The sequence below is a fragment of the Pinus tabuliformis genome, chromosome X, assembly GCF_031772625.1.
Source record: "Pinus tabuliformis cultivar Carrire ecotype Pingquan chromosome X, CPIR1, whole genome shotgun sequence".
NCBI classification, from domain to species: Eukaryota; Viridiplantae; Streptophyta; class Pinopsida; order Pinales; family Pinaceae; genus Pinus; species Pinus tabuliformis.
The window spans coordinates 717,661,161-717,687,128 of NC_142308.1; positions in this window are offsets into that span (position 1 = coordinate 717,661,161).

Consider the following 25,968-nt stretch of genomic DNA (forward strand, 5'->3'; position numbering starts at 1 on the left):
TAAAATTGACATTCCAAGAGTCATACCCTTAAATAATGACGTAACAATATTGGATTACGAACATGATAATGATTTTTCAATTACATAACAAGAAGCTGAGAGTCTAACCTGACCACCAGATTGGAGATGTCCCTTGATGGCGCTTCAGTGAGAAGTGAAATTACAGACATATACTCAGCAATATTGTTGGTGGCAGTACCAAGAAAGACTCCCTGGAACAAAACAGTTTCGACTTAGGTGTGTAATGACCCAAGAAACTGATGCAATGTGCCCTGTGTGATGACTGGCACCATCTGCGTATCCTACATATGCTAAGGGTAATGAAGGCATATGCATTACGAGGAATATGTTTGAGACAAATACTTCAAGAAATACCAAAACATCCAGTCACATCAAAAAAGAAGCAAAACTTATAAATACATAAAATTGCGAAGCACATGCCTAGTGCAATACTAGGCATAATACTTTTTCAGATAGAGCCCATTTCGGGGCTCAACTAGCGGGATTCCTTCCTAGTCCTAAAGTCCATATGCCCCTTTTAAGAGGGCTTTCTTGATGACATATGGACTGAGCCATAAGGGTTGAAGTGTTCCTACCCCCAAGAGGTCATGTTTTTTATCATAGAGTAAAACAAGATCTCCCTCTTGGTAAGAATGAGGCTTGACCTTTTTGTCATACTGGGCTTTGACTCGGTGCTTGTGGGATTCAAGTGCCAATTTGGCATCTCGACGGGTTTCATCCAGTTGATTTAGGTATAGCAGGCGCTCTTCTTCAGTAGTGGTGTCGGGCAAGAGTTCAACAGTGATTTGTAAGGAAGGAATCTGACACTCGATTGGTAAAACTGCTTCCAGGCCATAAGCTAGTTGAAAAGGTGTGAAGCCTATAGAAGTTTTAACTGAAGTTCGGTATGCCCATAGCGCAAGATATAACATTCGATGCCAGTGGGTTTTATGATTCCCTACTAAACTATGGATCATTGTTTTTTAAGATGCCATTGACGACTTCTACTTGACCATTAGCTTGGGGGTAGTAGGAGGATGATTGATCCTGGCGAAAACCGAGCAACGATGTTAAGTCAGACATCATGTGATTTTGAAAATGAGACCCATGGTCTGTAATGATCGTGCAGGGCACACCGAAGCAATAGATGACTTGATTAAACAAGAATAGTGTCGCGGTTTCTCCATTGGCCTGGAAGGTGGGAAGGGCTTCGGCCCATTTTGTGAAATAGTCCACAGCTACGATAATATAGTTGTTTCCAGCAAAGGAAATGGGGTTGCAAGTTAAAAATTCTATCCCCCATTTGGAAAATGGGTTGACAGAGATAATTAGGTGCAGTAGGGCCAAAGGAGTGCGCATTTTCTTTGTAAACACTTGACAAGGATGGCACTGCCAATAGCCTTGATACAATCTTTGAACAAGGTTAGCTAGTAGTAGCCTGCGCGCAAAATTTTCTGAGTAGTAGATATGCCAGAAAGATGACTGCCACATGCCCCAGCATGGTAGTCATTTAACACGTGTTCTACCTCCTCATGAGTGAGGCAACGTCGAAGAACTGTATTAGCACCACGGCGATATAACGTATTGTTAAGCATTAAATAGTGCCACACTTATTCACGGATGCAATGACGGTCACTTGACGATAGTTCAGGGTAGAAACGTTGCGCTTGGAGGTAGACAAGAATTTCACCATACCAAGTGTCAGTAGTGTCGATAAGATAGACAGCTTCATCTAGAAGAGGATCATGGGCTATCTTGTTAGGATCGATAATGGGAAGATCTGACCAAAGTTCGGCGAAGACTAAGGGATTTTTCGCCTTGGCAACAGTGAAAACCAATTCAAATTGTTGGAGGATCACGATCCATTAGGAATATTTCCCTCCAATGACTTGAAGAGACAAAATGTTTCTCATGGGATTCTCAAAGGCAATGACAATAGTATGTCACGGCAGTATGTAATGTCGGAAGCAGTTGGCAGCAAAGACAAGTGCCAAGGACAACTTTTCCACTTGTGAATATCTGAGTTCAAGCCCAGCCAGGCCTTTCGACAAATAGTATATCACATGCTCACTCTAGTCATTGTGAGTTTGAACTAAGACCATTCCTAGAGAGGACGACAAGGCTACCAAGTATAGAAGAAAGTCACACCCATAGTTGGGAGCACTAAGGAGTGGGACTGATATAAGCGCCTTTTTCAAGGCATCAAATGATCATTGAGCTTGATCATCCCACATATACGACACTCCCTTCTTGAGTAGGTGCATAAATCCTTTTGTTAACTCAACATAGTTGACGATGAACCATCGTAAGAAGTTTTCTTTCCCCTACAAACTTTGGAGCTGCAGAATGGATTGTGGTTTGGGCAATTGAGTCATTGCCTTTAGCTTATTGGGATCAACCCTAATCCCGTACTTTAAGACAATGAATCCAAGTAAGCATCCAGACTCGATAAAGAAAACACATTTATGCAAATTCAGATGTATGTTATAAAACCAGCACCTAAGAAAGATAACTCTTAAATGATCTAAGTGTTGCACTCGCTTCTTGGAATGGGTTGGAAGGCCATCCAAGTAAGCTTGAATGATATGTCTGATAATGTGAAATGCATAGTCCATGGCCCTTTGAAATGTTGCTCCAACATTCTTTAAACTGAATGGGATTTTTCGATAAGCAAAGATTCCCCATGGGCAAATGAAGGTGTTTTTGTGCTGGACTTTTGGTTTTATAGCAATCTAGTTGTAGCCTAAGAAACCATCCATGAATGAGAATGATTCACAATTGGCGCAGTCGTCGATGATTTGGTCAATGAACGATGTTGGATAATTATCCTTCGGACACATGGTGTTCAAGTCTCGATAGTCGACACATATGCGGATCGTTCCTTGTTTCTTATCAACGAGAACCAGATTGGAAACCCATTCCATTAAGGGAATGGGATAGACGAAACTAGCACGTAACAACTTTTCCACCTCATTCTTGATGGCTTCCGTTTTGCGAGGGTGGACTAGTCAAAGCCTTTGGCATACATGTTTAGCAATCTCGTATATCTTGATCTCATGCTCGATGATAGAAGGATCTATGCCAAGCATTTCCTCATAAGACCAAGCGAATACATCGTGAAATTCTTTAAAAAGGTAGGTGAAGCTTGCAATTTCCTCAGGAGTGCAATATGCGCCAACCTGTATGTTTTCTACGATGCCTGTCGTGACAGAAATATCGATGAGCAATGTATTTGAAATATTTCCCATGTTTCCTTTTGAATCCAAAGTTTGGATAGTCGTATAAGGTGGGGAAACAATTTCAAGTGCGTCAAATGACAGGATTTGAAGAGGCATCATGTCTGAATTAGATATCAAAACACGATGGTGAGATTCCTCCCAAGGTCGCTCTTCTAAACACATGATCTCTCTAATAGCTTCATTCGTAGGTAGGACTTGATTGAGGAGATTGAAAGAAGGAGCAGTTATGGGAGGGGCGGTGGTACCATTGGCCATGACCAAAGTGAATGGAGATTCAGATGCAATTGAGTGGCCTGGTAGGCCAATTCAACTGGTGACAGTGGCATTTGTTCTCTGTAAGTGTTAATGTCTAAATGGCCTGGTAGGATCCAAGGATCAGTCGATTCATGAGGAATGGATGAAACCATATTGACCATCTGTGGAATTGCAAGCAGTAGTAGAGGGAAACAACCCATCAGGGAAGAGCCCTTCAATAGACCAGTATTGATACTGACGTAAGAGTCAGGTACACCACCCACTAAGGGTACAAAGTCATTGGGTAACAGGGAATAATCACGGGTGCAAAAGAATAGTTGGTCCACTATGACTATCTTTCCATCCAATGGAAATAGGATGATGCGAAAGACAGTAGACATAATGACAGTCATGGCATAAGTCCAACTGCGACCCAACAATAGATTATAGTCGAGCTTTCTATCTATGACTTCGATGTCCACCGTTACCATTTTCCCATTCAAGGTGATGGGGTAGCTAGCTAGGTAACCTTTTGGGATGAAAGTGTGGCCGTCGAAAGCTTTAAGGGAATTCAATGGTGGGGATAGGGTTGGAGAACCCAAAGCGAGCCAACATGAAGCTGACATGACGCAGGTTGAAGCACCTTCGTCAATGACAGTTCTATGTATTCCTTTTCCTTTCAAAAATATTTTCACCTAAAATGCAAGCTGGTGTGAAAGGGGAGCTTTAAATTTTTCCATGTCGAAAATTGCAAGCATGGAATCCTGAGGGTCAATACCACCAATTGTTGAAAGTAGAGCTTTCCTTTGTGCTGGACAGGTTTGTAATACTTTGAGCGCCAACATAGCTGACGACGCTTGTGCCAAATCTTCTACAATACTATAGTTTTGGTCAGCACGTGCAGTCGTATTGTGCATTGTGCGACGAAGTGCCCCTTTGGGGGGGCGCATCACAAGATCAGAAAACGGCCTTTCAATATGAAGATCATTAGGCAGCGGTGGGTTTTGACTTGAGGAGGGTTCCTCTGCATGAGCGACTAGAGCTCCATAAGATTTGTCTCTGGTTTGTAGATCTATCATTTCAAAGGTGTAAATAGTAGATGGTCCTTCACCAACTGAAGGATGTTGCAAACCACCATTTCCCCCTTGCGAGGGTTGGGGTTGGTTTGCAATAAGGTGCTGCTAAAGCTGAGCAGGGAAAGGATTATTCAGGACAGCAGGGGTCCTGCCACTGTCCTTTTTAGCAATGAAATATGTGTATTCCTAAAGACGCGGACAACAATTTTGCAAGGTAATCTAGCAGGTTTATCCTTTCCATCGTCAGAGGGCGCAGCAGCCTTCTGCTTTGGGTTGTACTACTTTGTTGACTGCTCTTCAGAAGGAGCGGTCTTTTTCTTATTCTTCTTGTTCTTACCACCGTGTTTTTGTGTAGACTGCACAGAGTTTATCATGGTGGTAGGAAGAGAAGTCAATTTGGTAGAGGGGTCAACTGACATCTGGGCAATGTGACCGCTAACTTGTTTTACAGTAGCCCCGGAGGTTGCACCAATAATCCCATCGGCGTGCGCTCTGGGTTGCTGAGTAGTGGGAGCATTGGAGTTGCGAGGGGCATTGGGAATGAAATCATATAAAGTGCCACACTATGAATATATCATATCTAAGTGTTGGGCACAACGAATGGATTGGTCTTTTGTGACCACACCACCTAAGGCGACATCTTTAGCAATTTGGGGGAGTAGAGACTTGCAGAACCAATCCGCTAATAGATAGTCTAGGAGGGGAGCTTTGACTAACCTCCGCCTACGTCTCCATTCATGTATATGATTAGAGATTTGGGTGGAGGTGTCCTAACATAAAGAAGTGAGGAGTTTCGTCCCAGTTTCGTAGCGGATGGGTAGCTCGAAGTGCTTTAAGAATTCCATCGCTAAAGCGCCAAAGGTATTGACTAACACGTGTGGTAACTCAATGTACCACTTGGCTGCATTACCAATAAGGGTGCGGGGAAAGAGACGTAGCTGGATATTATCATCCACCATGGAGTTAGAAACACACCATAGAAGATAGGTGGTCATGTGTGTACCCGGATCCTCCCCTTGTTTCCCTTCAAACTTCGGGATGTCTATCGGTATTTTATGCAGGATTGGAGGCCAAAGTAAGTTGTGATAAATGGGGTCATTTGTGAGTTTGTACAAGTTGAGGATATTGAGCGTTTCCAAGAAAGGCAAGGTGTTTGATGCCCCCTAATCGTACCAAGGCGATGACATATGACTTGAGGATCCTTGCAGTCCTCCCATCGTGTTGTTTCCAATATGATACACAGGTTGCTTGGTCTAGTATGTGCCTCGGGGTATAGTATTTTACTATGGGTTTTCATAAGGGTTGTTAGGTTGAGCTATGGAAGTGCCCCCAGGATAAGGAGTACCCCCTCGACTCATTTGATATTGTGAGTAGGGTGCTCCTATGGATTGATTGGGACCTTGTTGAGGGTTCTCGCTCGCCACATAACTAACCATAGGTCCTTGACTGACATAAGGAGGGTTCATGTCAATCAATGACTGACCATGCAGACCTAAAAATGGAGGGGGAACTGTTATGCTCCCGGCTGGTATATGCATATTGGGAACTGTGCCCCCAGATACCTGAATCTGGGGGTTAGAACTATACAATGGATGCCAACCATAGAGTTGGTTGAAGGGACCCATGCTAACCATGCTATATTGAGCGTTATAAGGAGCGCTATATGTAGCACTTGTCGAAGGTCTAGGGGCTAACACAAAAGGGGTGGAACCTGGAATGTACTGGGTTCCACTCATGGTGGGTGTCATGATAGGGTTTGAACCTGGGACAGATGGGATAGCGGGGTTCACCATCAGAGGTGTGGTACTAACTGTCGACTGGGGAGGTGGTGGTGGACCAAAAGCATCAACAAAAGCCCATGACCTATTAGTCATCGATGGGATGGGTGGAAATCTTCCAACAGAAGACAAAGGAGGTACAAATTAAATGAGAACCAAGAGTGGTCCCAACAGATTCGTGATCAGAGGATTGTATGGAGGAAGAAATCCTGCAGTAAATAAGTCCTCCAGTAAGCTTGAATCGTGGGATGTCCAAACTGATTCTGTGTTAGATCTCGAAGATTGATTGCCCGAAGATGGGGAATTTGGTTCACTGGGGCTTGGCGGATCCTCCACAGTGAGTGGGGGAAGTCCTAACAACCATCTAGATTGACAATGAGGGTCGGATGTAGCCATGGTGGCCGATAAATTTTACAATGATGTTTATTAAAGTCTCGGTGATAACACTCTGGCACTTAAAAAAAAATACGCTAAGGAAATCAATCAACAAGCAGAGGAAAATTACCATGTCTAATAAGCACTGATCACTAGAGATGAAACCCAGTATCACAATGAATAAAAGAGAGAGTTGGCCAAATGTACAGTTACGATTACTCTTGAGCTTCGCCCGAACCTCAGATTAAGGGGCCAAGTACTCTCGTGAAGATGAGCACCCTCCCAAAAACCAAAGACATAGTAGGTTTATCTGTGTTAGGTACCAAGGCAGCCCGCCCCAGTCACCTTGTGTTCATCCCTAAAAGTATGGCCACTAAGGATACCTCAAATAACACACTACCAGGGGGGACATAGTCATAGATAGTACATTGTGTGGGCAGGATACCTGAGTCCCCGACTTAGCTCCGATATCCCCGAAGGGATCCCCGATACACAGAATACCCAAAGGATATGTAAGAAAAGGAGGGTTGCCTTCACTTATAGTCTGATGTTGTCTCGTATTTAACTCCGCTTTTACTGGAGTGGTCCCAGATAGTATGAGTGCAGAAGGATTTCTCTCTTTAATGACACTAGTTTTAGTGTATGATCTTGGGCAGTTAACTCACACTGCCTATCCCAAGATATTAGCCTAAACTAATGTGTGTTTACTCTAAAAAGAGTTTCTAATTGATTTCATTAGGTAGATTAGAGCCTTCGGTAGGGGTGTTGACGTATGAAATTATATGGGACTCTAACTCAAATCATGCAAAAGCAATGCTTGTAAATTTTCACTTTCGATGAATAAGTTGCTTCTACAGAGGGAGAATCATTCATACATCAATATATATACCATGCATCATATTTAGTAAAACACTAGCATAACCGATAGAACTTCAATGCTCACTAACAACTATTGAAACCAAATAATGCAAATCTAACCATCTAAGCATAAAATAGTGAAAATTTTGTATTTTTTTATTTAATGAAAACAAAAACTTTAAGAAGTAAAGCTATTTTCTTTTAAAAAAAATTGTTCAGGACACATATCAGTCAAACAAGTGCAGTTGCAGATCCCTGATCAGTCTACAAGCAGATTTCTGAACCCATGAGGTCACAGAGCAAGCTATTTATCAAGAAATGGTTGACTAACGCTCTGTAGTAGAGGCTACAGAGAGTTAGTTTCAGCACTAACGCTTTGTTTGTGAGGACACGGTGCTTTATAAAGCACTGTTTACACTAGTAACCTACGTTAGTGAGGAAAAATACTCAAAAAATGGGTTGTGGGGATCAGATCTAGGGTTGAGCACTGAGAGAAGGGTGTTGTATGGTCCTGAGCGGTCGGAAATGGAATGAAGAAGTACAGGAAGGCCTGGGAGAAAGAGATATCTAGGAAATTTCTAGGAAAATATGGGAAGTAAGTGTAGTCCCCGGTGGAGTCGCCAATTCTGCTATAGGGATTAATGCATGAGTGTTTGGTGATGTAGAAACCCTTAAGGATCTTCCTGGGATGCTTAGCAAACAATCAGATTAGTTGTAGTTGTCACAAAGATACATGCACATATATGTTTAACAAATGAATATCAAAGTGAGAAGGAACTATTACCTCAAGTCTTAGTGTGGTGTTGCTGGAGAGCGCAATGCAGTTAGGTGGAAGACCTTTGAGCCAGCTCCAGATCAAAACCTTCACATAGCAAAGACAAGCGTAATATCACAGCATAAAACCTTGATAAACAATTCATGAACATAAAAATATATCTAGTTGCATATATCTAAGCCACTCATGCTAATGATATTGAATAAGCATATAAACAAGTCATACTATCAACATCTCAGAGTGGACAACACAACTGCAGTTCTATATTGATGTAGAAAGAGTGATTACAACCATCAGTTGCATCAGCCTTCCCTTACCCCTCCAGCTCCTCTCTCTCTCTCCCTTCTTAACCTCTTTTGATGCCTTAGTTTGAGACTCAGCTCCACAGTCAAATAGACAATCCTTTCAAATGGTTCGACCTCTTTCACAGTGGCCCTAGCCTTGCATATATAACATGTGAGGTTAGGGTTTCCAAGTCCTTCATGAGTTCCATTGGGAAAAAGCAGTGATGTTTACGTGCCTTAGTGCTCTTTCCCGTTTGCATACTCCATTAGGAATTAATAATTCCCCCAAACATGTCGAGTTCTGATGTTTCCCTGCTTTTATGAGTTGACATAGGAGATAATCTAGGGATATTTTCTCAGTAAAATCATTCCCTTGACCCATAGAAACTCATTAGGGTTCACTAACTCTCTTCCCGAGGTAACAGACAAAGTTACTTTGGGCACTAACACACCCTTAGCCTTGCTAGGAAGCTTTATAAAGCAAGTTTCTAGTGTTTAGGTAGCGTTAGCTTGACAACTAGGTCTGTGAACTTGGTCAGTCCTTCATTCATCATATCTTTCTCCTCTGAGTTGATGAGGAGGTCATTTTCCTATATAACATCCCTTGGCAAGGCTTCCTCACATTGGAAGATACAAAAACCAAGGCATATTCTGCCTCAAACCATCATACCAGTCATAGCATGTTCATGGAAATCAATGGACACTATTGGGTACCAATGTCCTACCATGGCTCTGCTCCCGAATAATTTACCAACATACTGCTACATTTTCCAATTCATTTTGTTGTTGCAAATTCTTGTTGTTGATTTCAACCACCCAACTGGGCATGTTCATGCATTCCTGTACCAAGCACATAATTTCCATTAGATTTAAAATAAATTGAAATAACTTCAAATCATACCTCATTGGTAGCTCATCAATAAGATACACTTGCAATTCTCTTCACTTCCTGTCACAACAAGTCAAACTAACATCTTTGACCAAATCACCATGTATAAACATATCACATCAGGTTAGCTCAAAGCACAACCATCATATATCAAAATCATGAATCACATGCAATCATCATAAACCAGAATCATAGATCACATGCATAATAAAACTAAAATAAAATGTTGATACTTATCCTTTAATCAATCATTAGCTTATGCCTTTGTCCTTGTTCCGTACGCACGCCAAATCGGTTTCCACACTCGACAAACACCTAGTTCCTTCTCCTCAACCATGTGCACATACACATAATGTGCATCACACACATAAAACCACACATGACATACAACACCGTGCAATGCATGCATCTACACCTGACAAACAACACCTATACCTACACCCAGTGTACAACGCAACATAATACATACACCTACATCTGGTGTGCAACAGAACACAACACGTATACATACACAATGTACGTCATAATATATACATCCACACACAATGTGCGACACCACATAATGCATACACCTACACCCAATGTACAACACAACACAATACATACACCTATATCTGGTGTATACCACAACACAATACATATACGTATATAGAGTACAACATGATGAATACACATGTCACGGTACCATGACTACACAATTCACATACATAGTACCGCATGCACGCAACACAACATGTACGACATGCACACAATACCACATGTACACCAGTACCATATGTACAACACGTACATAGTACCACCTGTATAAAGCACCACCTGCACATCGTGTGCACAACATCACATGTACACGACACCACCTGCACATCGTGTGCACAACATCACATGTACACGACACCACCTGCACATCGTGTGCACAACATCACATGTACACGACACCACCTGCATAATGCCACATGTACATTGTACCACCTATATAATGTGTACACAATACCACATGCACAGCATGTACACAACATCACATGCACGACATGTACACAACACCACATGCACACAACACCACATGTACAACATGTGCACGAAACCACATGCTCACAACACCACTTGTAAAATCATGCACACAACATCATATGTACATAGCACCATATGTACAGCATGCACACAACATTGTATGTACCTAGCACTGCACATACAACATGTACATAGGTACACAACACTACATATCCAACATGTGCACATCACCATATGCACACAACACCACATATCCATCATGTGCATAGTACAATATTACACAACACCACACATCCAATATTTACATAGCACCATATATACCTAGCAATGCGTATGCAACATTCACACAACACTATTTGTACCACCCTATACATAACATTGCATAAACAACATGTACACACACTATATATGCACAACACTACATGCACACAATGTCCCAGATGCAACATGTACAACATATACAACATATGCACAACAATAGTACACACATCCAAAACCACACTGCCTCTACCAAGAAACCTTGCTTCCAGTGTCTCTCTGCCATCCATGCTTATCCTAGTATGTCACAAAGCACATTGTTTTCATTCCGCTAATGTATCCTTCAACGTTACCTGTCATATCCATGTGATACTGACCTCATATATTCATCATGACTACTCTTCCCACTTGATTCCCATAAGACCAGGAACCTTTTCATGACATTCACCTGCATAAGCAATCATTCCTCCATAAGAATGATCCTTGGCAACCCTGTCGGACAGTGACATAGGTACATAGATACGTAGATACATATACATAAGCATTAGCATAAATAATCATGATCATGTCAGACAATGATATGGACACATACACATACATACATATAAAAATCAACATAAAATAATAATGATCTAGTCAGTCAATGACATACATACATACATGTATACACATACAGACATCAACTTAAACTTGATCACAACATAATTACTAGATATCATAAGGTCAAGGTTAAGAGAACGCCCTTTATGTGTGCAACACATGCACAACATCGAGAACAATAATTCCCAACGTAGCCAAGGAATCTGATGCCTCAGATCCATTTACTTCACCTTTCTTGATTACCTTTCCCATGATTTTCCCGTCATTACCTATTCACACCAATCGACTCAACTAGTCCAACTGGTTGTCATAGTCTTACCTTCCGTTGTGCTTATTCATGGACCGAGCTTCATCTGTGTCTTACATTACCTATTGGGTACCACACAACTCTGCCCGAGCTCCATTAACTTTCCTCCTTCCAACCAATTCCCAAGACACTCAAAACATAAAAGGCAAGAACATAAACAAACAAGAAGAAAAAAAGAGAAAACCATGAAAACCAATAACAATACAACACCACAACAAAGTGGCATGATCATCCACTAGACATAAACAAAACCATACTTCAAGCTCAACAAAGCACAAAAGATCAAAATCACAATACTGACAAAATACACCATGACTCAATTCCCATGGTTCCCAATGATTCCAAAGGAAATCTCAACCCAAGCCTTCTTCAATATTTCATGGAAACCTCTTTTGCCATGCAACTCCCTGCATCACACTACCATAAACAAAAAATTGTCAATGTATAAATAAATATAACAGTATACTAGTTATCTTACTTTGTTATGCCAAGCATGTTTCCTTATAGCTGAGCACATTTGTGTCATGTCTCAAGGGACTCCAATTCCCTTGACATATTCACTTGTAACTAGAGACTAGCTAATATACCTACCAAATACATGTTCATGAATCTAGCACATATCTACATAATGTCATACAAGATTAAGGTTAAGAAGACTTCTTGTATGCAAAGCACTCATTCGTTTGTAATTAGGGTTTCCAAACATAGCCAAAGGAGTTCTCACCCAATTCCTTTATTTTAGCTTTACCTTGCTACAACTATGTCTTACTATGTATTGTCACATCACCCAATTGTTAGTTATATAAACACTTAAATTGTTACCTTGTCATGCTAATACTAAGCATGTTTCCCGCAGTTGTTTACACATGTCAACCACAGGTTCCAAATATCAAGACAATCATATATATTAATTTGAAATCAACCTTTACCAAGTCTAACAACCATGTCATACTCAACAATCAACTGAAATTCACCAGTGATAATACATAATGCTACCACTATCAACTACGTACATTCAATTACATATCAACTATCTCAAAACATATGTGTTAGTACAACCATCTTAAAACAAGATAATTTTGGCAAGAAATCTTATAGATACGTACTCATATCATTCAATTAATCAAACATTCAGACAATAGATAGATGACATAATAGACACCAAACACTCAAACACCAAATAAACGACATAGTCAAGCATTCAAGCACAAAGTAGATGACATAAGCAAGCTCATATCTTGATGTATCTTAGTGGAGGCTATCTTGTCTGCATAATCAATCTAGTGAGCACGATATAACTTCACAACACATTAGATCAAACACAAATAATTTCATGGTATCCATAATAGTAACTGACTAACTTGTTCACATCATAAGTTCATAAACATTTGTCATTCATGCATAACAATCGCTTATGTACGATCAGTCTAGATTAGTACAACACAATGTCACAAATAAGTCGACTCATATCTGAATGTCATAACCCTAACCATCTGCATAGGCCAATCCAATTTAGCATGATACATAAAACATCAATATATTAATGCAATAACCCTAATCATTAACTAATTATCATATAAAAACAACAAGTTATTCTATGATATGCTCATCAACAACATATAACACAATCATCAAGTTATCTAACATAAGACAATGCTAGCAATGCATACAAACATAGGTTACTAATATTCATGAGTATCCGACAAATGTGCATATGAATACACTAATCAACTAGCATCTATCATGTATGTATCCATAACGTCAATAGAATGAAAGACATACACATAACCATAATGCATATAACAATCCTTAACCTACATAAATGCATGCCCAACATAAAAACATGTATGACAACATGCTCTTTCCTCTAGGTCCAATGCTGCAACTTCACTTTGATGATCTACATCTCCTGCTCTATCTCCACCAACACATTAGCATCATAGCCACCAACAACATCATGATGACCTAATTTCATACAATGACCTCACAATGTATGTTTGACCTACCATACATGCATAACCATAACCATGACAATGCATGCAAAATAACATATAGACCTGACATGCATATGCAACCATACACTCATGACGACACATTCCACAACATCACCATTAACCTTCACATGGAGACATCACTACAACCATGATTGACACCATGCAAATGCCACAAGCACATGGACTACAAGCATAAGCAACACATATTCAACCGACATGAATGCATGACCAACACATCACCCATCTAGTCTAAGGGGTGAACCATGTTCTGATACCACTTTGTAACACCCACCTCCCACATCTACCAAATAAATTAGCCAGTTGGGGAAAACATGCGACGTGAGGCCACTATTATATGATTTGATCTCCTACATCATGTTAAGAAAGTGGAACTAATGGAAATACACCATATAGCCATTCAACATAAGCAATAGGACCCTCAAGAACCAATCCAGCCTTGTTTCCAACCAACCCTTGGGTCCCACTGAGATTTTGGACCACTTGACCTCTGGATGCTCTCATGTTATGGGCATGCCAATGTCCAGGGACCTCTGGACGCTCTCATAGGCCTACAAGCCAGCGTCTGGGGACTATTTTGCTCAGTTGTGTGATAGTGTCCCAGGGATTTAAGTCACATTTTCAAGCCCAGAGCCTAGGTCACTGCCCATAATTGAATGACACCTTTAAAACAATAAGATAAAGTCAAAATAATAGTACTAATGAAATTACTTGAATAATACCTTGACTAGACCCCTACTAGCCATGACAAGCATTTTGTCAAACATATCATGAATATGTAATCTACATGTGTAAATAACAGATCTGAGCATAAGGGTCCCAAACTTATCTAAGATTCACTATGAGGCATTGTTTCCTTGTCACTTTAGCTTTAGTTTCATCCATTAGGCCATAGATACATTGTTCATTCATATACAAGTAAAAACATGATGAGAACCATACATAGCTACTGTCATAATACATTATCATTACCAGCATAATAACAACAGAAAGACCAAGGATAAATTAGCCTTATGATCCACATATAAACCACTATATTACTCATGAGATAACAAGGAGAGATAACCTCATATTAACGATGAAAAATCTAAACCCAGGATGGTACTTCCACGTTCCACCCGACCGTAGAATGGCTAAGCCAAATCTCTCTTCAGCCATTCAACCCCGTGCCATATTCTAAGCATGAATGTGGGATCTCATAGAACAAATCAATCTAAAACCATCTAGGGTTTCCAAAGGCCATCCACCTCAACCCATCAAATAGTGATTCAACCTCATGGTCGGACATCACAAAACCATCATCAGATTGGTCTCTATCCAAGCCTTCTAGGGCTTCCAAAGCATTTGTTCCAACCAAGGCTTCCAGGACTAGTAACTCAACCCACAGTTGTCACTGGGCTTCTAGAGCGTTTGTCCAACCAGGGCTTTCAGGACTAGTAACTCAACCCACCAAGGGATTCCAAAGCATTTTTCCAACCAAGGCTTCCAGGACTAGTAACTCAACCCACAGTTGTCACTAGGCTTCTAGAGCGTTTGTCCAACAAGGGCTTTCAGGACTAGTAACTCAACCCACCAAGGGATTCCAAAGCATTTTTCCAAACAAGGCTTCTAGGACTAGCAACTCAACCCAAGTTGTTACAGGGCTCCAAAGAATTTGTCCAACTAGGGCTTCCAAGAACTAATAACTCAACCAAGCTAAGGAAACATGATAACCAACCAAAACAAACAAGGAAAATAAACCCACAATCGATATGTCTATCCAGGAAAATGGCAAGGCTAGGCAATCCACTGTCAATCTAGACAATCCTCCATGCCAGTGACAAATCATGACCAATAATCCACATGCATATGCCATGAATTCCAAAACTAGTGAGGAACACATACATACAACTCGGTACCTGCAATAAAAACCCACTATAGATACTAATCTCTATGTCTTCTTGTACTTTCCTGCTCTTCCTTTGCCTTCTTGCTCCAAAACTCCAAGTATGCCACACTCTCCAAGAGTGCTCCAAGAAAACTATAAGTGTCCAAAAGTATGAGAGAGAGAGAGAGAGAATAATGAGAGAGCTCAAAAACTAAACTTAACTAACCAAGCTTACACTGACCAAGCCTTGCCCATTGATCCTCAGAAGCCTTTTTATCAATGAGGCATCTATTTCCTTCATGTTCCATTATTTTCCTTCATTTTCCTCTTCATGTGCAACCTATGACCTTCCACCTCCCTTTTCTCCTAATTCCCATTATTTTCATAAATAAAATGCCAATAAATGCTACTTTTACTTTCCAAAGCCTTTTCCATTTCCTTTTCCAATTTCCTTAGCCATAATAACCGAATGAACACCTACTAGGATGTTTTTTCTCACCATTCATCTTGGAATATGTATCTCATCACTGTGGCCTTATATATTTTTACATGGATTTTTGACCAGGGTTGTTACATTCTGGGCCATTTCTCAGGAAAAAGGCATTGCACCTCCCAAACTTATTGTTAATGAGTCCTTGGGCCACTCAAATCCATCCACTTTTTTCAATGGAAATTATAGTGAATTATCCACCAAGAGTGGTGGTGGATACTTCTATCTATCTAATACACACTCCTTTCATGCCAAAATGGACTTTGGCTTGGGAAAGAATAATGTGGCCAAGTTGTTGGCTTGTAAAAAATTAATGGTGTTTGTCAAGGAAAATGGGTGCACTCAACCTCAAATTTATGGCTACTCTATGCTTGTATTAAATTGGTTAAACCTGATTCAAGTATGCAGGAATCTCATCTTAAGGCCTATCCTTGAAGACATATGGCATCTTAAATACTCATTATCCTTTTTTTGTCTGTTCACATATATACAGGGAGTATAATGGTTTGGCGGATAGACTTTCCAAAGCAGGATTAGACATGGACCAATATCAGTGGCATATATGTGAGAAGTTGGAAGATTCTTCATATGAACACTACCAGAGGTTGTTCATTGAACTAGCTACCCATAATTAAACCTATTTTGTATCTTTTCATTCACATTTTATATATAATGCATAATGATATCATAACTTTTTTAATGGGTCTTTTTTGTTGAAATGTTATTATATGGGATAGGCTCTAGTTTTTTAACACGATGGTTTTTATGTCAAGGCCACCCAGGAACAACCAGTTTGGCCTTGTCATGACAACGTGTGATGCTATTTATTTTTGTAAATGTAAGTGTCTATCAACTAATAGTATATTAACAAGTTTTTATGACATGTTGTAGTCCTCACATGATATATTATTAGCACTAGGATCCAAGTCTGGGTATATGCAAGCAAAGGGGTGTTTTTTTTAAAAGAATGGAAATTATGGTTTTTTCCCTCTAGAAAAAAGAAAATAATACATTGACTTCAGAAAGGACCATGTCATTTAAAAGGAAAAACATTGACATCACTTCAAGTGAATTTTTGAGCACATCGTCTTCAACAATATAATGTAAAGCACATCAATTTGCAAGAAAAATATAACATGACCTCATTGGAAGACAACCTATAATGATAATTCAATTAAGACCAAAAGAAAAAATATGGAACGCCAACTTGAAATCCTACTTAGACTTAAAAATTTGACATAATTCGTTAAGGGCTTCATGTAGTTCTCTGTGAGCCTTTTAGAAAAAAAAGAGTTTATAATGTATGAAAAATAATGTATTTGCTAATAAATGGTTGGGATTGGGGCTCCAGTGGACCATAAATTAGATGAGAATACCTACAAGACAAAAAAGGAACAATTAGGAGCCAACCCAAAATATTGCCATGGTTTGCAATACAAAAGGATGAAATGACTCAAAACTAAGATGGAGAAAATTAAAACTTGAAGGATGAATGAAATCGCTACTCATGATTGCTGAAGGGATCACCCTCTTAGTAACTTGTTGGTGAAATCATTATATAATAATAATAAGTTTGTCTTACAGATTAATCACATAGTGGATATTTAGTCGACGTTTCGAACCAACTAATGTGGTTCATCCTCATTTTACGTTGCTCATTTTCGTACCCTAATGGTCACACATGTTTCTTGAAGATCTAGATTAGTTATACTAACTTAAGATTTCTTTAACCATTCATTAATATGTTCTTATAATGGTGCAACTAATGTTTCTTCTCTAATCTTGAGTTGGAATAGTTCAACCACCAAATTTATAACTTCAAATCCTATTTGTTGCACCATTTCATCATAGTCTTAATTTTTATTCATAAAGTGGAATATCCACTTTTCAATTTCTTATTTTGAGAATTCATTCAATTCATACATTCATCTTCCCAAGACATTTTTAATATGTCAAGTTGTTCTCACATTCTATCTTTGGTGAGAAATGTGGAGTCCACTACGAGACGTGGGTTGCCTAATTATTTAACAATATCAACAAGTCTTAATAATATCTCATTTTTCTTTAAAAGTAATATTTTCAACGTCATAAATAATTTCTTTTGTACAATTGGTTTTCCTCAACTAACATGCCTTTATTTGCTTTAAACAATTTCTTGAAGGGATTTCCTACTCCTTGACCTAGGAAATATTTATATTTGAAACTTTAGAGGCAAACTTTAGAGGCAAAACATTTATTTCTTCCTCATAAAAAAATTCATCATTTTGTAAGTCCTTCTCCGAGGACTTCCTCCAATTTGTGATTATGTTGGAAATAATATTGGAATATGTAGAAAGTTCCAAGATTTCTAGGATTATATGAATCCTCTTATAAATAGTATCAACAACATATGTTTTGATAGCATTGAATAGTCTTATTCCTCCTTTGAACTCATATTCAATTCATGCATATCCTTAGTGTTTTGAATAGGTTTCATATAAGATATGAGTTGTGGGAATAGGGGTCAGGGTATAACAACATCCTCCAATTCTTTTATTCAATTCTTCAATTGGAGATTTTATTTCTGTGCAGGTTGATGATTTCAGATTTCAAACTTTTGTGATTAATATCTTGCTTCAAATAGGTTTCCAGATCCATCACATTCAAGAATATTTTGTGATTGACGTTTCAAACCCTCAATTGTGGTTCATCTTCCATGAACCATGGTTGAGGGTTCAAAACATCGATCACAAAATATTTTTGAATGCAATGGATTTGGAAACATATTTGAAACAAGATTCTCTTTCTCTTGCTCAACAATGAAATATTTTAGTGCATCTCTAGTAGCTTCATGGAACTCAAATGCCTTTGAATGTATTACCCTTGAAATCAAGTTCAAAGTTCCATTTTTCAACAGCCTTTTTGTTTTTTAAGTTAACCTTTTGAATTTGTAGTTTTTTTTTTTAATTTTGGTTCAAATCCACATGATAAAGTGTAATTGTTTCTTCCTCAAAGGTGACTATTTTTTCACTCAATTCCTCAACAATATATTTGATTTCCACCATCTATTGTTATTCCCAATTAGGGATAACAATACCATCATGAATGTCCATCTCATTGGCAACATCTTCATGAACTTTATAAATTTTAAATTTAGACCTCCCAATATTATCGATCTTTCCTTTTGAACTAGAAGAAATCATATGTGATTTCTCAACGAATTTCCTAGGGAAAACATCATTTCCTCTTTCTCCAAAATTACCAGAAGTTGGTTTCCTTTTATGAGAATCGAAGGAAGTACATGTCTTACTTCTTGAAATAGAAGTAGAGTCTTTGTAATAAATTAGGAGAGTTGGGTACCTTATGTTTATTGGCTATCTATCCTCACTTCTTGTCAAGATCATTAGTGCTCATAAGAGAATGAGTACCATCTTGAAGTACATTACTTATAAAAAAATTAACTTCAAGTACATTAATTATAGTTTTTTTATTATCCTCTTCTCCTTCATCAAGTATTGACATTGTATTAAAAATATTTGGGTATCCAATAAAGATTAAATGTGTAGAAAATAAACCATTTGGTTTGAAACCATCAAAGATTGAGGATTCCTACATCTGTGAGTTGTTAAAATATTTAGATATTGGAATTTATCATAAATATGATCCCCCTATTGTAATAGGAAAATTAATAAATTGTTTATTATTTGATGGAATAAGTGGAACCAATACTTTCATTGTCTACATATTTGCACGACAAAAATGTTGTCACAAAGAAAATAGGGTAGCAAGAAAGATCTGCCCTGAAACCCAAATATTCACATAAAAGAAACATCACCATTTACTTCCATAACAAATATTTCCTTTATAAATTTATATGCTCCCTTCAATATTCTTTCCTCCATCGGTACAAACACCATTATCTAGAACACATGGAGGAATCAACTTCGAATCTCATAGAAATTGAAAGGAGTCTTATTCTTCCACAAGGCATGATACCAAAAATATATTGGGTCTTTCTTGAAGTTGACATTCTTCGACCTTCATAATTCCTTAAATGCATGACCATATACAATTTCATAAACTAAATCAGAATACATATACAATGTCTTTTCCCTATGATATTTCCTTAGGCGAAAATTATATCTCATTTTATATAATCTCATCCTAGTAAAAGCGACCTTTTCATGAACACAATACATACATAACATATTCAGGAACTTCATCAGTTGAATCTCATCCATCAATTCGAGCAAATATTCAAGTATTAGCTCTTTATATAGGCAATTCAGTGATGATACCTCATTCCTTCTATTTATATCAATTGTGGGTGCAGTGAGAAATTCTTCAAAATAGTAATTCCTCCACCATGAGCATCTAGAAGAGATTTTGCTTCAGAAATTTTAAAAGTTTTCATTGGTATAGGAAGACACAACATGCTTTTGAACATATGAGGCATAAGATAAATTGGTGTCCACCTAGCTTCTTCCAATTAAGTTGTCCTTTGTTTTCTATTAAATTTCTTTGTGCACAAGGATATTGATTATTTGAAATCACCAACTGCAGACATACATCTTACATGTACAATTCCTAATGTGCAAACTTGGTTGTTGGTCTTCTCCTTCAGAGATTGTTCAAAATAAAACTTATAGGCTTGCAACAACTAAAGTGTCATATTTCCATCCCAAGGCGTTGATTGTGTCACCTCAATGTGGCTTTCTTTGTTTGGTTGAAATCTTTGTTCTTACGAGCCTAAGGAATAGGTGATGACATTTATAAAAATATATTTCATTCATTGAGGATTGATTAGTACATCATAGTTACTAAATGTGCCTTATGTTGCATATAATAAAATTCATTTTATTTGGTGGGTATGTATTATATTCTTTGAACAACTTATATGCACAATGAACAAAGGGGGGTCCCAAGGGGGGTTTTTTAACCCCCCTACTTGTAAGCACCCTAAAATAAATTTGTTGGGCATTTTTTGCATCCAATTTTTGACCCATGATTTTGTTAAATACAGTTTTGTGGTGCATGGTGGTTTTTCCCATGGTTTTGTAGTTTCAGTTATGGAATTACAGTTGGATTGGTGGTTCATGTACCCAGTTGTATCTATATTGTATTGTAAAACTATGCGTAAAATATAATGAAAAAAACTTACTAGTTATCATGGGTATGGGTTTCAAAGATAAAATATGTGTAAATTTGTGTATTTTCCATTGTATATTTTCTGTTTTATTAAGAATATGTTCGTAGTGATTAATTGTATAGGCTTAAAACTTATATTACTAGTTGATACTACCACTTGGATATCATAAGGCAAGTGAGGAGGTTATGACAAAAAATACGATGAGTGATGTGATGGAATGGAGACTTCCTCGAAAAGGGTATTTTTTCATGGGTTCGAGGTGAGAAGAATGATATGTGGATAATGCCTTGGACGAGACATGGATGATAACATGGGTGACAATAAATGAATGAGGGGGATAACAACTAGATGAATGACATGGGCGATGACATGTACGATACATTCAGGGAAGTCATAAAAATGGTTGTGTTTGAAACGGTTGCCATTAATGATATACATATTGTAGACTAGTGGAACTTCAAAAATTTTGAATTGTAAGACAACATGAAGGATTTTCATGATTATCATATCTGAAATATAACTAAGTCTCAAAGTGGTGCAAGATGATTTCTATGGGACTTCGTTAATAACGTGAGTTCTAGAGAACTTTGGGAGGGTTGACTTCGAAGATAAATGCTCATTTGAAGGAGTTTCAAATTAGAGGTTTAGAATGAATGCTATGGGACTTTTGGAGTAAAGTGAGAGCCACATAACTTCAAGTATGCAAACTTTAGAGGTAAATTCTCATTTCAAGGAGTTTAAAATTTAGAAAAAATAACTAAGGGAGATATGGGAGAATATAACACTTAGGACATCAATCATGTAAAATTGATAAACGGGTTTACATGCAGAAAAAATACCCACAAATGTGATGTAGTTTGGAAGAGCATTTGTTGGTTTGTTTTGTCTTAGGAAATGCACTCCCTGTCTTAGGAAATGCTACCTCATGAAATGTATTCCATGCATTAGTAAATTCATGTCTTGCCTCAAGACATGCATGCCCTACCTCAGGAAATATGTGCCTTATCTCAAGAAATGCATGCACTACCTCAAGAAATGCACATCTTGCCTAAGGAAATTCATAACCTACCTGAGGAAATGCATACCCCACCTTAAGAACTATATGGCTTGCTTTAGGAAATGAACACCTTGCTTGTGATGCTTCAACATATTAAATTAATTTTACAAGTTTTATCGTGACATCCTACTAAGAATGATTATTTACTGTTTGTCCACTATGAATGAATGAGAACCCAATCCTTTTCTTAAATTGAATTTTTTTATTCTTATCGTGAGTCATGTGTATGCCTTGAAAATCTTATAAATTTGAACTCTTTTAGGGGAATCCATGAATAATGAAGGTAAGGCATTTGCTTCCACTTCAGTATTGAATATTACTAGATCATTTTCTTAGTTGAAGACCCAAAAGTTGAATCTGCATCATTATCTACAGTTTTCAACACCATTTAACAATGTAATATTTTATCAATCTCCTACAGGATTATTATTTTTAGTGAATAATAGAATTTGAAGGCTATATTTATGTTGCATAGGTTAACTATGTGAACTTATGATTATCCAAATTATTTCCCTGCAAGTATTCAATTTAATTTTTCAGATGAAATTCCTTTCTAGTTTCAATATTTTACAACAAAGACTAATTAGAAACATGAATACATATATTAATTCTTAGTAGTTGTTTATTCTAAAGACTTTAATATATTCTATTTACTAGTTGTTGAATTCCTTGAACTATTTCTTTGATTCAATACTTAATCTTATACATATATTCAAAACACATAATTGTCTCCTAGTTGTGTGTAATAAATACAATAACACATATATATTTAACATAGTAGTTAGCATATATATTTATAATAATTGATGTAGACAGTCAAGTATTCAAGGGGAAAACCTTTTTGTGTTTCATTCTCAATCACAGGTGCACCAAGCCTTTAACTTTAGGTCATAGGTTTTCCATTTGAATCTATATATTATTGTATCCAAAACATTTAAGGATCCAACCGAGCCCACATATCCCTAAATATTTCCATGCCACATAAACATAGGTCTAATTTGGACCTTGATCAGGTGATAATTTTCATTGTTTGAAGGAAGGAATTTTTAATAGTGGAATATCACCTTATCAAGGTACTAATAATTCTTATACTGGAAATATTCACCAGTATGTGGGCCCAATTGCCTCCTCGAAAAAATCAATCACTTACAATGAAATACACAAAAACATATACCACAAATGCACGTGCCCCAAAACTAGTCAGGGGCCCTATGCCCAATGCCTCATAAGCATCACTTCCATTGTACAACCTCATGTTTTTTATTTTCCATTATTTTTATGTCATCGTAACTCTAAATCATATGACGAATATCTAAAAAAGCATGCCCACGTGGTTACCATCACACATTCCTACCCCTTTTTCTCCAGGTGGATATTGGCGGCCACCCACGTATTCCACTTGGACCCCTAGCACAGTTTCATTTCATTTTCCTTTTTCCAACACAGTTTCCTATTTTGGTAGTTTTTCAAGTCTTGAAATTATGAATTTGTTTTGAGGCCCTAAACGACATTTTTAGGGAAATGGGGAAACAGAGATCAAAGATAATGTTTGCAGTTGAAGGTTGTTGTCATTGGATAAACATTTCTAACGGGTTTCCATGCACTCTAAACAAAGATCATAGCAAAATTTACAACCTGATGTAGGAGCATTCAAATCAACATCATTATTGTATTTTAGTAGACATAGGGGGTCTTGTGTTTCAAGGAATTTGTTTCCTAAGTATTGAATTAATGTAATTATTTAATGTTTTGAGTGATTTTAATGAGAATAGGAATTAATTGAATATTGTGAGGCATATTTGTAAATGTTCTCGAATATGGGAGAACATGAGAGATTTAGGGTAGTTGACTAATGAGAGGGTTGAGAATTGATTGTAAACCTTATATTGGGAGTCAGTTCATGATTTTGTGGTTTGACAAAATCCTTAGGGATGAGAAAGAGATTTTAGGATTTTGTTGAGAATTTTATGGATCTAAACTAGGAATTGGTTTTAGAATCGCTTTTTGTATAAATGTAAGCCTAAAAGGCATAGACAGGGGTAGACAGAGACAAAGAGAGAGAGTTAGACATTTAGTTAGTGTTTGTAAGCCTATGGGTAGATAATGAACAGAGGCCATTAAATTAGAAGATCAAGCCAAGGAGAGACAGAGAGTCTCATTATGTAATTGTTTGTGATATATATATATGCATAGAGATTCAAATTCAAATTTGTATAAGTGTGTTATCGAATATTGAATGATGAATGAATGAATTAGCATATTCTGTGTAACAAAGAATTGCAGGAAAAGTTCAGCGATTACACAGAGAAATACATGAAGAGGAGGATTATAATGGATCGATGAATCCATTAGAAAGATCAAAACCAAAGCTCAGGAGGAAGTGCGCATTGAAATAGTAGAAAGGTTGAAACCCCGAAGAAAACCCGAAATCACATAAACATTGAAGAAATAGCGTAAAACATAAGTAAACAGAGTAGCGGAGGAGTAAAGTGTCAATGCACAGCAACCGTTAGATCTCATAGATCAACGGCCAAGATTAAATCGCAATATTGGAAAAATTGGGATCACACCGCAATCTTTCAAAGGGAAGAAGCGATCGTGACATGCGATATGTAGCCGGACCTGAAACTTATCAAATGTAACCTATAACCCCATCAAGTCTGTAAGTCATGTCGGATGAGAACTTTTAAGAGGAAGAGGTCAGGTGCGAAGGACAGTGTGATAGCCGATAGCAGTAAGTGTTGATCGGAGATCGGGCAGATCGGAGGTCGAAGGAGGAGTAGTGCAGCGGAAGGTTTAACATGGAGAGGCGGACCCGACAATAAATATGAATGCAGGTGTATAGATTTTGAGATCTGCTTATGTGGTTCGGAGTGGAATTTCCATGTAATTCCTTTGTATTCTGTTAAAGTGTTGTGCCGAGTCTTTTAATGTAAAAGTGGTTTTAAACGATTCTGATAGTCGCATATCAGAGTCTGAGGGGTGATAGGAGCATATATGTGGTATGACCATGGCAAACTACGATGAGCGATTGCGATAAAGGTAACATTGGTAACTGTGCAAAAGCCGAAGATTGACGAAAAAGGTATGATTTATGTGGTTTATGTGTTATCTATTATAAAGGGTTTATAATGGATTAAAGCGTCGATAGAGGTTTTTACGGTTAAGTCCAATTATGACCCAGAGTTATAAAGTGGGGTTGGATACATGTGCGGCATAGGGATTTACAATGGTTTATGAGGATGTAAAGAGTCCCGATAGGGAAAGGATATGAAGGGTTGGACTATGGGTTAATGAATAAATGTTTCCATATAAGTTCTAATTAAGGGGGCCTTAACCATTGTTCATTTATAATGAATATTTGACCGGATGGTCATATTAATCCTGGGTAGAAAATGGTTTATTGCATAGGTTTATGCATACTGTGGGTAAAGCAGGGGTAACCTTGCGTCATTTGGTATCAGAGCATAACAAATAAATTATGTGTGAAAGTTTCTTTGGAAGAATTTATAACAGAAATATTTGGAAAGTTGTGTATACAGGCAAGGGAGATCAGATTCTAATCTGACAGTTAAGAGACCAGAGTAAAGCTGGGAGATTGGTAAGAGTAATACTAATCTTGATATTTCTGCATTTTGATAGATGTTCAGATTTTGAGAAAAGTAGAGAAAATGATTTATGGCCAATGAATCTGTATAATTGGAATTGTGAAATGTTTGAAATTGAAATTGGA